Source organism: Erinaceus europaeus, chromosome X (genome assembly GCF_950295315.1).
Source record: "Erinaceus europaeus chromosome X, mEriEur2.1, whole genome shotgun sequence".
Lineage (NCBI taxonomy): Eukaryota > Metazoa > Chordata > Mammalia > Eulipotyphla > Erinaceidae > Erinaceus > Erinaceus europaeus.
Window position 1 is genome coordinate 8,991,640 of NC_080185.1, and position 12,505 is coordinate 9,004,144.

The window sequence follows — 12,505 nt, forward strand, 5'->3', positions numbered from 1 at the left end:
GCTTGAGAGTCTAGTGCCTTAGCCACTGCGCCACCTCCTGGACCACTTAAGTCATTTTATTTATGGGGCAGTTTCCACTAAATGGCTTTTTCCGGTAAAATCCTTTTTCTCTAGATTTACCTATGCTGGATATTACATATAATTGGAATTACATTGCAGGTGATAATTTGTTTTCAGGGGTTGGCTTATCTTGACGCATAGATCAGGACTTTTTTCATTTTATAGCTGAACACTGCTATATACCTTTCATCAACTGATAGACTTTTGAGTTCTTTCCACTTCCGGATGGTTGAAAATGGTTCTGGTAGAAACATTGGGGTCCCAGAGATGGCTGACCCAGAAGACCACACACTGAACCATGTGTGAGGACCCAGGTTCGAGCCCCCAACCACCTACATGGGGGCACCTTCATGGGTAGCGAATTTGTGCTGTGATATCTCTCTATCTCTATCTCTCTCTATCTAAAATAAAAAGAAAATTTTTCAGGAGAGGTAGAATCTTGCAAGCCTAAAACCCCAGGAAAAACCCTGGCTGCAAGAAAAAGAAAAAAATTACCAGCCTTGTTTGAACAAGTGTTTCCATTTCTTTGAAACATACATCCAGCTGGGGAATAGTGATTATATACTATTTAATTTTTGAGAACCCACCAGACTCTCTATTGTATAGCAATTGGTGATATTTTACATTCCAGCATTTTGTAAAAGTTCCAAGTTCTCTTCATTCATCCTAGCTTTTGCTTTCAGTTTTAGATTCTAATGGTTTATTTATTTGGGTAGAGACAGAGAGAAATCCAGAGTGGAGTAGGGAGATAGAGAGGGAGACAGACACCTGCAGCACTGCTTCACCACTTGTGAAGCTTTCTCCCTTCAGGTGGAAGCCAGGGGCTTGAACCTGGGTCCTTGTGCACTGTAGCATGTGCACTCAACCAGGTGCACCACCACCTGCCTTCCCCCTTCCTTTTTAATAGCTTATTTATTTATTCGGGTAAAGAGAGTTTGAGATACTAGTCCTCCTACCTGAAGTGAGATGATGACTTAGGCTAACATGTCTCTACAGATTCATGATGTTGAACATCTATTCAGACACTTTTCATACTGCCTTCCCTGGATAAATGCTTTTTCAAGCCCTTGGCCCATTTGTTCAGCTGGGTTGTTTGTCTTTTTGTTGAACTTTAAGAGACTTTTCATATATGATTTGTGAGAGTAAATAAGTTTTTTAATTTTTATTTATAAAAAGGAGACACTGACAAAAACCATAGGATAAGAGGGGTACAGCTCCACACCATTCCCACCACCAGAACTCCATATCCCATCCCCTCCCCTGATAGTATGGACCCAGGGTTGTTGTGCGATGCAGAAGGTGGAAGGTCTGGCTTCTGTAATTGCTTCCCCGCTGATCATGGGCATTGACAGGTCTTTCCATAATCCCAGCCTATCTCTCTCTTTCCCTAGTGGGGCAGGGATCTGGGGAAGTGGGGCTCCATTGGTGCAGTCGTCTGCCCAAGAAAGTCCAGTTGGCATCACGATACCATCTGGAACCTGGTGGCACTGATGGTCAGAAATCCTTCCTTGTTCCGAGAATCCCACGTTGAAAGCTGCTTTTTTCTGGAGCTCACACCAGGTGTTGTCTCCAAGTCACCATCTTGGCTCTGCTCCCCCGCCCCAAGTTCTTAATACTAGACCTTATCAAACATGTTTTTTTTTCACTTTTCGTCTAATGCTCTTCCACGCCAATATGTGTGTGTGTGTGTGTGTGTGTGTGTGTGTGTGTGTGTGTGTGTGTGTCTGTGTATTTGATGAGGTTCAAGCCAGCTACTAATAAATGCTTATGCATTTGTTGTAATATTATAGGCAGCCCAGGGTTATTGGGGGAGGCCCCGAGGCTTTTCCAGCCTCACTGCATCTTTCACAGCACTTGGCTCTGAGAGCTTAACTACTTCACTTCTTCGATCTACACCCCTGATTCCTTTGAAGTTCAGTTCTCTTTATAGTGTGAGGTAAGCTAAGACCCATTTGCAGTATTTTCAAAAGCATGGCTGCTGTCTGACTCCCTCTCTAGCAGTACCAAAAAATGGGAAAACTTAAAGGCGTTAGAAGTTACGCAAGTGGTTGGTTGTGGGAGTGGTTGCAATAGGTTCTTCCGAGATGCTGAAATGTTCTGTTAACTTCATCTGGGTGTTTGTCACATGGCTTAGTTGAGTTCTGAGAGCAATTCAAGCTGCATATTTATATCTGAGTACCAGAATGTGTATCATGTTTCTTCAGAATGCTAAAGAAAAAAAATATTATAATAAAAGTAGTTGGGAGCAAGACTACTATGCCCTCTTGAAATGAATTTCCAAAACACATATCTAAGTGATGCTACTTTCATATAGAGTTAAAGGAGTAGTTACTGGCACAGTCACCCTTTTGAGACAGATGTAGTATATGCAGGAATTAGATAAAGGTCCAGCAGCAGTGTGCATCGCAGAGAGTAAACCACAAGCCATAAATCCTCAGACTGTAAAAAGTGTAACATGCTGGAAAATTTATATCGGATCCATTATTCAATACACAAAAGAGAATTTTTCTGAGCTGCACCTGTTCGATAGCTAATATCTCATCCATTCTGTTGAAAACATTCTGCAAGCTGTAATTTGGATACACACACGTAAACATAAACACATACGTAAACATATACATGTACATATATACAATCAACATATTTTTCACTTTGCAATTCAGTGCTGATACACATTTTGGAATATTTAAATTATTTTCAGAGAGGAAATATAATGATAGAATAAAGATTGCTGGTAGACACCTGCAATGCTGCCATTCTCTAGGGAAAATTAGAACCATTTATTTTGTGATTCCACTGGTTACTCATACTCTGCATTCTAATTTCTCTGTTATGTTGCCCTAATGGCCATAATGTGTTGGAAAACACTCTTGCTGTGAGAGTTTTGACTCAAAACTTGTCATCACTGTGAAAGATTCACTCCTTATACATTAAATTAAAAATTAACCATTGCGGGGTTGGACAGTAGCGCAGCGGGTTAAGCGCATGTGATGCGAAGCACAAGGATTGACTCAGGGATCCCTGTTTGAGCCCCTGGCTCCCCACCTGCAGGGGGATAGCTTCACAAGTGATGAAGCAGGTCCACAGGTGTCTTTCTTTCTCTCCCCCTCTGTCTTCCCCTCATCTCTCCATTTCTCTCTGTCCTATCCAACAATGACTACATCATCATCAACAACAACAATAACTACTACAACAATAAAAACAAAAGGGAAAATAAATGAAAATAAATAAATGAACCATTGCATAACCCACTGTTTTATTTTCCTCATTTCACTGCAGAATAAGGCTATTTGTGGAGGAATTACACATATCTCTGGGCTTTTTGTAATCTGTATTTATTTATTGGATGGAGACAGCCAGAAACTGAGAAGGAAGAGGGTGATAAGGAGAGAGAGAGAGAGAGACCCCTATAACACTGCTTCACCACTCTCAAAGCTTTCCCCCTGCAGGTGGGGGACCTGGTGGTCAAATCCGGTTCCTTGGACATTGTAGCATGTGTGTTCAACCAGGTGTACCACCCTCCCACCTCCAAAATCCTTGTCTTGATAGCATAAAAGCAGTATGAATGTTAGCTTCCCCCCAATAAATGGTGCCTGGAAGTCAAGAGGTATCATTCCTTGATGATAATTCAGTTCTAGAGCTTCCAATTCAAAGCTGCTAGAATTCTAAGCTATTTGAACAGCAGAATCAGTTGAGGATTACTCTCACATTTACTTCTGTTTAACTGAAATAGGAGAAAGGGTTATGTGGACACATATATTCAGAAAAAAAGTATAAATAAATAGAAGCATGCTGTTTTATAGGAGCATTTCCCTGCAAATGCTAACACATATTATCAATCTGCTAGAGAAGACTAGGCTTTTCAATTTCCACACATTATTTGACCAAAGAGCTCCCAAGGAACTGAGGTTTTCAGAGATGAACACTTTAGCAGATCTTAAACTGGATGAAGTCTTCGGTCCCCTCTCATGCAGTCTGCAGTTTCTCTGGCATCTTCTTAGAATGTGGCAATTGAATTTGCCTTCTCCTCACCGGTCTTCTTCCCAGTGCTCTTGGTAAGGACCCCGTCACCTATTGCCAGGAGAATGATGCCAACTTTCTGATACTAAGATACATCAGCTGTGCCCAGGGGCAGCATTTGTGCAGAGCATTTCTCTTAAGTCCTTCCTGAGTTGCAACGTCCTAGTCATCTCCCTCTCTGGCCACTTCTCGCATCCAGAAATCCTGCCTCTTTTTATACCACTATTTCTATTTCTGTCACCTACTAGAATATTCAGTACACGTTAGATGCTTAAGAAATTACGTCCTGGGTGTTCGTGGATGGACCTTCACTATAGGTATTCCCAGGGATTTGAGCATGCCAAAATGTAGAGAAAATATCCAGACAGAACAGTGCATGTGCACTTTTGACAGCATTAAGGGACATGAGAAAAGGTTTGTTTTCACAAACTATTTATTGGCATCTTACAGATAATATCTTAGATGGCACGCCTCAGTAATGAATCTCTCTCTCTTGCTCTCGTTCTCTCGCTATTATTGCTCAGAAAAGAAGTCTATCTTTTCAAATTCTGACTTGTCTTGATTTCAAAGCAAGATTTCAGAACTTTAATTTGTTATAAAGATGGGAGTAAAAGAAGTCGACCGTACACATGTCTAAATGCCCTTCCTTCAGAATCTGAGTTGCTCAACTTCAGGCTCATTCTGGAAAACGAAGTGTATGCAATGCTGATCGAGTAGACAAATCATATTTTTAAAATATTTAGTTATTTTGGATAGGTACAGAGAGAAATTGAGAAAGAAGGGGATGTAGAAAGAGCCAGAGAGACAGACACCTGCAGCATTGCTTCATCACTTGAAAAGTTTCCCCCCTTCACATAGGGACCAGGGGCTTGAACCTGGGTTCTTGCACTCAAAATAGTTAATTTTAAGTGATACTTAAACCTGGGGAAAAAATCTGCTAAATGTAGTTAGAGTAGGCCCTTTCTTTTTTGCTTCCAGGGTTATTGTTGGGGCTCAGTGCCTGCGCCATAAATCCACTGCTCCTGGAGGCCATTTTCCCCCCTTTTGTTGCCCTTGTTGTGGTAGCTTTGTTGTGGTTATTATTTTTATTGGTGATGTTGTTCATTGTTGGATAGGACAGAGAGAAATGGAGAGATGAGGGGAAGAAAGAGGGGGAGAGAAAGACAGATACCTGCAGACCTGCTTCACAACTTGTGAAGTGACTCCCCTGCAGGTGGGGAGCTGGGGGCTCAAACTGGGATCCTTATGCCGGTCCTTGTACTTTGTGCCACGTGTGCTTAAGAGATTAGGTCCCAAATATGGGGAAGGGGGTATAAATATTATTGACTGTAAACCCCATTGATTTGGTTTGGTCTGGGGCCCATATTCAGCTTAGGAGCCTATGTGACCTCTGCATCCCTCTAGGTCTGAGCTCACATTCTGTGGTCATAAGTAGAAATATTTTTTAACTGTGTTTCTTATGCAATGTGCAGTATTCTTCTTGGTAGGATACTTAACATTTGGATATCAAGAGAATTGAAGCAATAAACTATCATTTCAAGGGGCCCCGTGGTGGTGCACCTGGTTGAGTACACATGTTATAATATGCAAGGACCTGGGTTCGAACCCCCAGTCCCTACCTGCAGGGGGGAAGCTTTGAAAGTGGTGAAGCAGGGCTGCAGGTGTCTGTCTGTCTCCCTCTCTATTACCTCCTTCTCTCTTGATTTCTGGCTGTCTCTATCCAATAGATAAATAAAGAAAAAATAAAAATAACATTTATCCAAGGGTGTTAATTCTGATTAGCAGTTGATATAGGGTTTTACTGCTGCTGGAAATTTTGAATCAGCGTGTGCTCCCCCATTAACCTATCTTTCCTATTTATTGTTCCAGAGATGAATAAATTATTCCTCACCCATCTAACAAAGGAATGCTGAATTTAATATTACTTTTAAATCACATCTGCCTAATTGACACACACAAAAACAGCCTTTCCAACCCTCTTTTGTGTTTCCAGCTGAATAGCTCACAGATAGATGAAGGTTCATTAAAACGCAGTCCCTAGAGGCAGAGTTTGATCTTCATTTCTTTTATTTATTTTCAAATTATTTATTTGTTTATTTATTTGAAAAAGGAGATATTAACAAAACTATAGAACAAGAGGGGTACAACTCCACACAGTTCCCACCATCAGATCTCCGCATCCCATCCCCTCCCCTGATAGCTTTCCTATTCTTTATCCCTCTGGGAGTATGGACCCAGGGTCATTGTGGGATGCAGAAGGTGGAAGGTCTGACTTCTGTACTTGCTTCCCCACTGAAAATGAGTGTTGACTGGTCGATCCCTACTCCCAGCCTGCCTCTCTCTTTCCCTAGTAAGGTGGGGCTCTGGGGAAGTGGGAGCTCTAGGACACGTTTTTATTTATTTATTTTCCCTTTTGTCACCCTTGTTGTCTTTTTACTGTTGTTGTAGTTATTTTTGTTGTTGTTATTGATGCCTTTGTTGTTAGATAGAACAGAGAGAAATGGAGAGAGGAGGGGAAGACAGAGGGAGGGAGAGAAAGAGAGACACCTGCAGACCTGCTTCACAGCTTGTGAAGCGACTCCCCTGCAGGTGGGGAGCTGAGTGCTTGAACTGGGGTCTTTATGCCAGTCCTTGCATTTTGTGCCATGTGCACTTAACCTGCTGCTCTACCGCCCGACTCCCGTTATCTTCATTTCTTAGGTGCATGGCCTAATCCAGGATACCTGAGTCTCCCTGCTGCAGGTCAGGGCTAGGACCAATGTTTCTTCCAAATTGTTTGGGGGTTTATGAGTGTTGATGTATGAAAAACACAGACGGTGCTCGGCACAGGACAAGTTCTCTATCAGCATTTGACATATGGCACAAAAAGTTCAAAAGCAAGGTACAAAAGGGGTGAACAAGAGTCCAGTGTTTGGGAGGGAGCATGTTGCTCACTTTGTGAATGATGGACTCATGTTGAAATCTTCTAGAGATCCAGGGAGTACTGATGTGTTTCCACACCACCTTCCAAATTCACAAAAAGAAGCAAGGATCTGTGCAAGAGAGCTAAGCAGAGAAAAGACTGACTCCAGGAAATCTGGAACTTAGAGTCAAATCCCAGAGAGAATTTATCTGGCTGGGTGAGGGCCTCTTCTGTGGTGTGTGTAGTTGGAGCTTTGGGGCAGACCCATGGCCTGAGCCCTTCTGCAAGGCTTTTAGTACAGACTAATAGTGCCCTCTTGAGTAGAGGCCAGGGTAGGTGGGAGCTGCCTGGCTCCAGACCAGTGAGTAGAAATGACCCAGAGACAGCAAACTTGCGCAAGACAAGATACAGTCCTTCTCCTGCTGCCGGTTCATATGGCAGTCAGGCACGTATCTCCTGGTTGATTGACCATCGTGTTTTCCTTTTCTTTTTCAATTTCAGTTTTCATGATCTATTTGTCAGTGAGAGGGAGGAGGGAGAGAGAGAATCAGAGCATCGCTTTGGCATATATGGTGCTGGGGGTTTAAACTCTGGACCGCATGCAAGTCCTGTGCTCCACTGACTGCATCACCTCCTAAACCATCTTCCTCCCTCTTTCAAAGTGTGCAGTCCTTTGTTTTTGACTCAGACTTTTGACACCAAGTTCAGGCAAACCCAGGAGCTTACAAGATTTGCCTTCTGCAGTTAGAGAAGCTGCCTTCTCCAGGCCTTTAGGGCTCCCCTACCCCATTTATTTGCTCTCTGTTCAAGTCTGTCAGGTTCCAGTTAGTACTGAACTCTTCATGGGATGAAGAGTCTTTTTTATTCACAGTAACCCTCCTGATTTTTATCAATTCCCTTACCATATAGGCATTGACTTCTAGCTACAGTAGCAGATTAATGTCTTTTCAGTTATTTTCACATTTAGGCTATGAGAATCACTGGAAGCAAGTTACTCGAGCTTGCCATTCATAAGTTTAACAACCAATACTCTTTTATTATTTATTTATTTGGCAGAGAACCGATACTCTAGTTCACTCTTGATTGGAGTACACTCAAACTTTGTTTTCTTGAATTTTTTTTTGAGAAAAAATAATCTGGGATTTGGAACAAAGGTTTCTCCTCCCCCCCCCCTTTTTTTTTTTTCAAAATTAAGTATACCAAGATAATGTAGTGGAACCGTGGAGCAATTTGATAAGCTAGGTTCACAATTCCTGTGCTGTCAGTCACCCCAAAAGTCCACTGTTTCAATGAGAGAACACTTCATGAGATGAATATCAAGGACACATGGTAAGGAGAGCATGTGGGATGGGAGGTATCACAGTGTCCATCTGTGTAAAACATAATCTGTCTCATAAAATGTAGATGATTCTAAAAGAGCCAACATTAAAAAGAGCACAGATTAGAATATGCTCACCCCTTCCTATTAAAGTGTCTGAACAATGTACTATGGAATGTGGGAATTCACTGGAATAGTTTGACACTGGGGGATAGTGAACGCATTTACAATAACCTGGACTTTACTTATATAAACATTGGTCAGACAATTTCAACATGAAGTATATTTACCCACAAAATACTCAAAGTACACTAGCCTACATTTCTGTGAATCAAATAAATAGCCATACCCACCCTTTTAAATTATTTATTTGACAGGGAGAGAAATTGAGAAGGGAGGGGGAGAGAGAAAGGGAAAGAGACAGAGAAACACCTGCTGCCCTGCTTCATCACTTGTGAAGCTTCCCCCCTGTAGGTGGGGGCCAGGGACCTGAACCTGGGTCCTTGAGCACTACAATACATGTGCTTATCCAGGTGTGCCACTACCTGGCCCCTAGATTGTTAATCCCTTTTCTGTAATTGTAGTGACTAAAGAGCTCCAGATGAAATAGATACACCATCATCTAACAGAATTTGAAATTTAATATTTTGTTTCTGTAAAAGCACATAACACTCATCATAAATTCACAAGGGGAAAAATTCAGAAATATTAAACCCTTACTTTTGTACTCTGTTTGAGTTTCTGCATGCATAAATATTCTTTATTTTCTAGATCTCAGACTCTGTTTCATTATGGAAATTGTTGTGCTACCATTGATTCCTTTTCCCCTTCAGGCCTGACTTAACAAAAAAGGTTAAGAGTAAATGATACAGATTAGGTGTGAGTTAGGGGACTGCCGGGCTGGGCTAGCTTCAAAGGTGGTAGAGAGATGACCAGGGACTCATGGCTGAGCTGGGAAGCAGTATCTTGTTTATTAATCAGATACATCGCCTTTTATGCATCTCTTCACCAGAAGTGGCAAGTGAAAGGAAATGACTAGGAGAGGGGGCGGAGCAAAAAAAGAGGGCAAAAAGAACATAGAAAGCTTCCATCTAACCAGTGGGGATTAAACCAATACCCTGCAGGCAGGGCGGGACCCAGGTAAAACAGTGATTATGTAAATAGACCACATCGTAAGTAATACAAGTGAACCTAATGTGATGATCAAAACAGAAGGTCTTATAAGCAGAATTTAGAAGCATACCAACAGGGACCATTGTAAATCTCTAGGCTTCTCTAAAATTAAAAGTAAATTCTCTCTATGAGGTGTTTTTGTGGGCAAATAAAACTGACAGAAAGGTAAAAATATACTCTACCTCTAGTTTAGATTACCCCCTCCTTTATACTGGACTCGTTTGATAGACTTGGGCTTTTAATTTTCTTATTTTACGACCATAAAATGTGGCTGATTGACCCAGAATTTGTTGCCTTTCCTCCATCCCTAAATCACACTGAAGTGACTGGAGAAAAATAAATATTGACATGGGCAGGAGGTGTGCTAAAAGCAGGTGAGTACAGTGAGACCTTTCTAGGCCCTAAAAACCAGCTGGAAATAGGCAACAGGACAGGTGAGCTAAGAGTCTCTCAAGATTCCAAAAAGATAATGTGATCTCACCTGTGGTGAAGAGTGAGGCCAGTCACCACTACTGTTGACAAATCCCTTTATCTTTCAGGGACCAAAGTCAGGGAGGGGAAAAGGAAATACATTGCCAATCTCTATGGAACAAAACTTATAGTATGCACTGAGACTGGGAAGTGAATTAGTTGTCTTCTGCTATGGATATATTACTATGCTCTCAGTAGCATGCAACAATATAGCCTGTATTCAGTGCTTTGTGGGTTAGAAATCTGGGCAGGGGGAGTCAGGTGATAGCACAGTGGATTAAGTGCAGGTGGTGCAAAGCACAAGGACCAGGGAAGAATCCCAGTTCAAGCCCCTGACTCCCCACCTGCAGGGGAGTTGCTTCACAAGCTGTGAAGCAGGTCTGCAGGTGTCCATCTTTCTCTCTCCCTCTCTGTCTTCTCTCCTCCATTTCTCTCTGTCCTATCCAACAATGATGACATCAATCACAACTACAATAATAACTACAGTAATAAAACAACAATGGCAACAAAAAGGAATAAATAAATGTTAAAAAGAAAAGAAAAGATATCCGGCCAGGGGGTTGCCAACCAGTAGTGCAGCGGGTTAAGAACAAGGACCAGCGTAAGGATCCCAGTTCAGTTCGAGACCCCGGCTCCCCACCTGCAGCGGAGTCGCTTCACAAGTGATGAAGCAGGTCTGCAGGTGTCTGTCTTTCTCTTCCCTCTCTGTCTTCCCCTCCTCTCTCCATTTCTCTCTGTCCTGTCCAACAACAATGACATCAATAACAACAATAAAACAATAAGGGCAACAATAGGGAATAAAGATATAAATATTTTAAAAAAGAGAAATCTGGGCAGGGAAGAGCTAAGTTCTCCATTTTGGGTCTCATGAAGTTGATATATAGGGCATTAGAAAAAGGGGGTCAGGAGTCTTGGGACCACTATAGAATTCTTCCTATGGGACATCAGCAGCAGAAAAGGGACTTGCTAGATGCCAATGACAGTCATATAGGAGATGGGAGTGTCTGCATGAAGTTGTAATTTTGGGGATGAAATAACTGGGGAGTGGGGCAGGGTGGAGGAAAGCACTAATAAGTTAACGTAAAATAAAGTAAAGTGCAAGTTGTGACAAAATACCCCAACTAAAAAGTGTCTGAACAGATGCTTGCATAGTTTGCCCAAAGACTAGATCGGACACAAGAATGGCAGGCAGGAGTTACCCAGGCAGAGGCAACAGAAGAGAACAGAAGAGTAAAACTTATAGAGATGTGAGGAGGGATGGGGAAGATAGTAAGAAAAACAGAGAGACACCCACAGTACTTGCTTCACAGCTTGTGAAGATTCCCCCCTGTTAGTCTGCATAGGAGTTCAAAACCAGGTCCTTCAGCATGGACCCAGGTTCAAGCCCCCGGCTCCCCACCTACAGGGGAGTCGCTTCACAGGCAGTGAAGCAGGTCTAAAGGTGCCTGTCTTTCGCTCTCCCTTTCTGTCTTCCCCTCCTGTCTCCGTTTCTTTCTGTCCTATCTAACAACAATGGTATCAGTAAAAACAACAATAATAACTACAACAACAATAAAAAAGACAAGTGCAACAAAAGGGAAAATAATTAAAATAAAAAATTAAAAACAAACAAGTGCACCACCCCCCAGCCACATTTGTTTTGCGGGAGTATATAGTCCATAAGGGTCCCAAACCTATTTTCTAGTTCTCTGTTTAGTGTTACATTTAGCATTTCATAAAGTACTTAAATATGCTCTATGATGTCACTTAATTATCACAACATTGCAGTAAACGTGTCAGTGTTGTTCTCATTTTATAGCAGGGCTGATTAGAGTCCTGTGTCTGTAGATATCAGTAGAGTGCACAAGGTCACAAGGCAGTGAGAAATATATGTATGTCAGCAGGCAGAGAAATTTATTAGGGTTAGTTAACTGAAACATGGCATGGACGGTCTAGGGAGGGACATTGGCATCCAACATGGTGTTAGAATCCAAGAATTATTTGGAAATATACTCCAGAAAGATCTAGAGGAAAGATATCAAAACACTTCACCTGTCACCCCCTGAAGTCAGTGGCATGGTCACAAACACTGGAGGCAATGAGAAGAGAATAAAGAAACATTCTTGGGTTAATTTAAAGTCTTTGTCATCCTAGCCCTAGTTGTACATGATCGGCCAATCCAGATGAGAGTGGATCTTTATGATTCGTACATGTGAAGGTTGGTGCTAAGTCAGAGGTCATGCAAAGGTTCTTAAGAAATGTATTTCTAAGATTCTTAGGTCCATCAGCCAGCTTAAGGCCATTATTAATTTATTCCCCACCACTAATAGGGCACTATTTGATATCTCCATAGCATTCATGGATTTCTCCCTAGTATACTGTGTGAATTAATTAGCTCAGAAATGATTATCAATAAAACTGCACTAACACTGTTAACTTATAAAGAGCTTCTAAGATGTTCAATTGAACACCTTTAGGTTCTTGTTACTTTTTTTTCCTCTCCAGTTATACAAGCAGTGAGTTGAAGCGTCCTCTTTGAGTGATGGACACTTGGAAACACATTCATTTTCAAATTCTTCTCT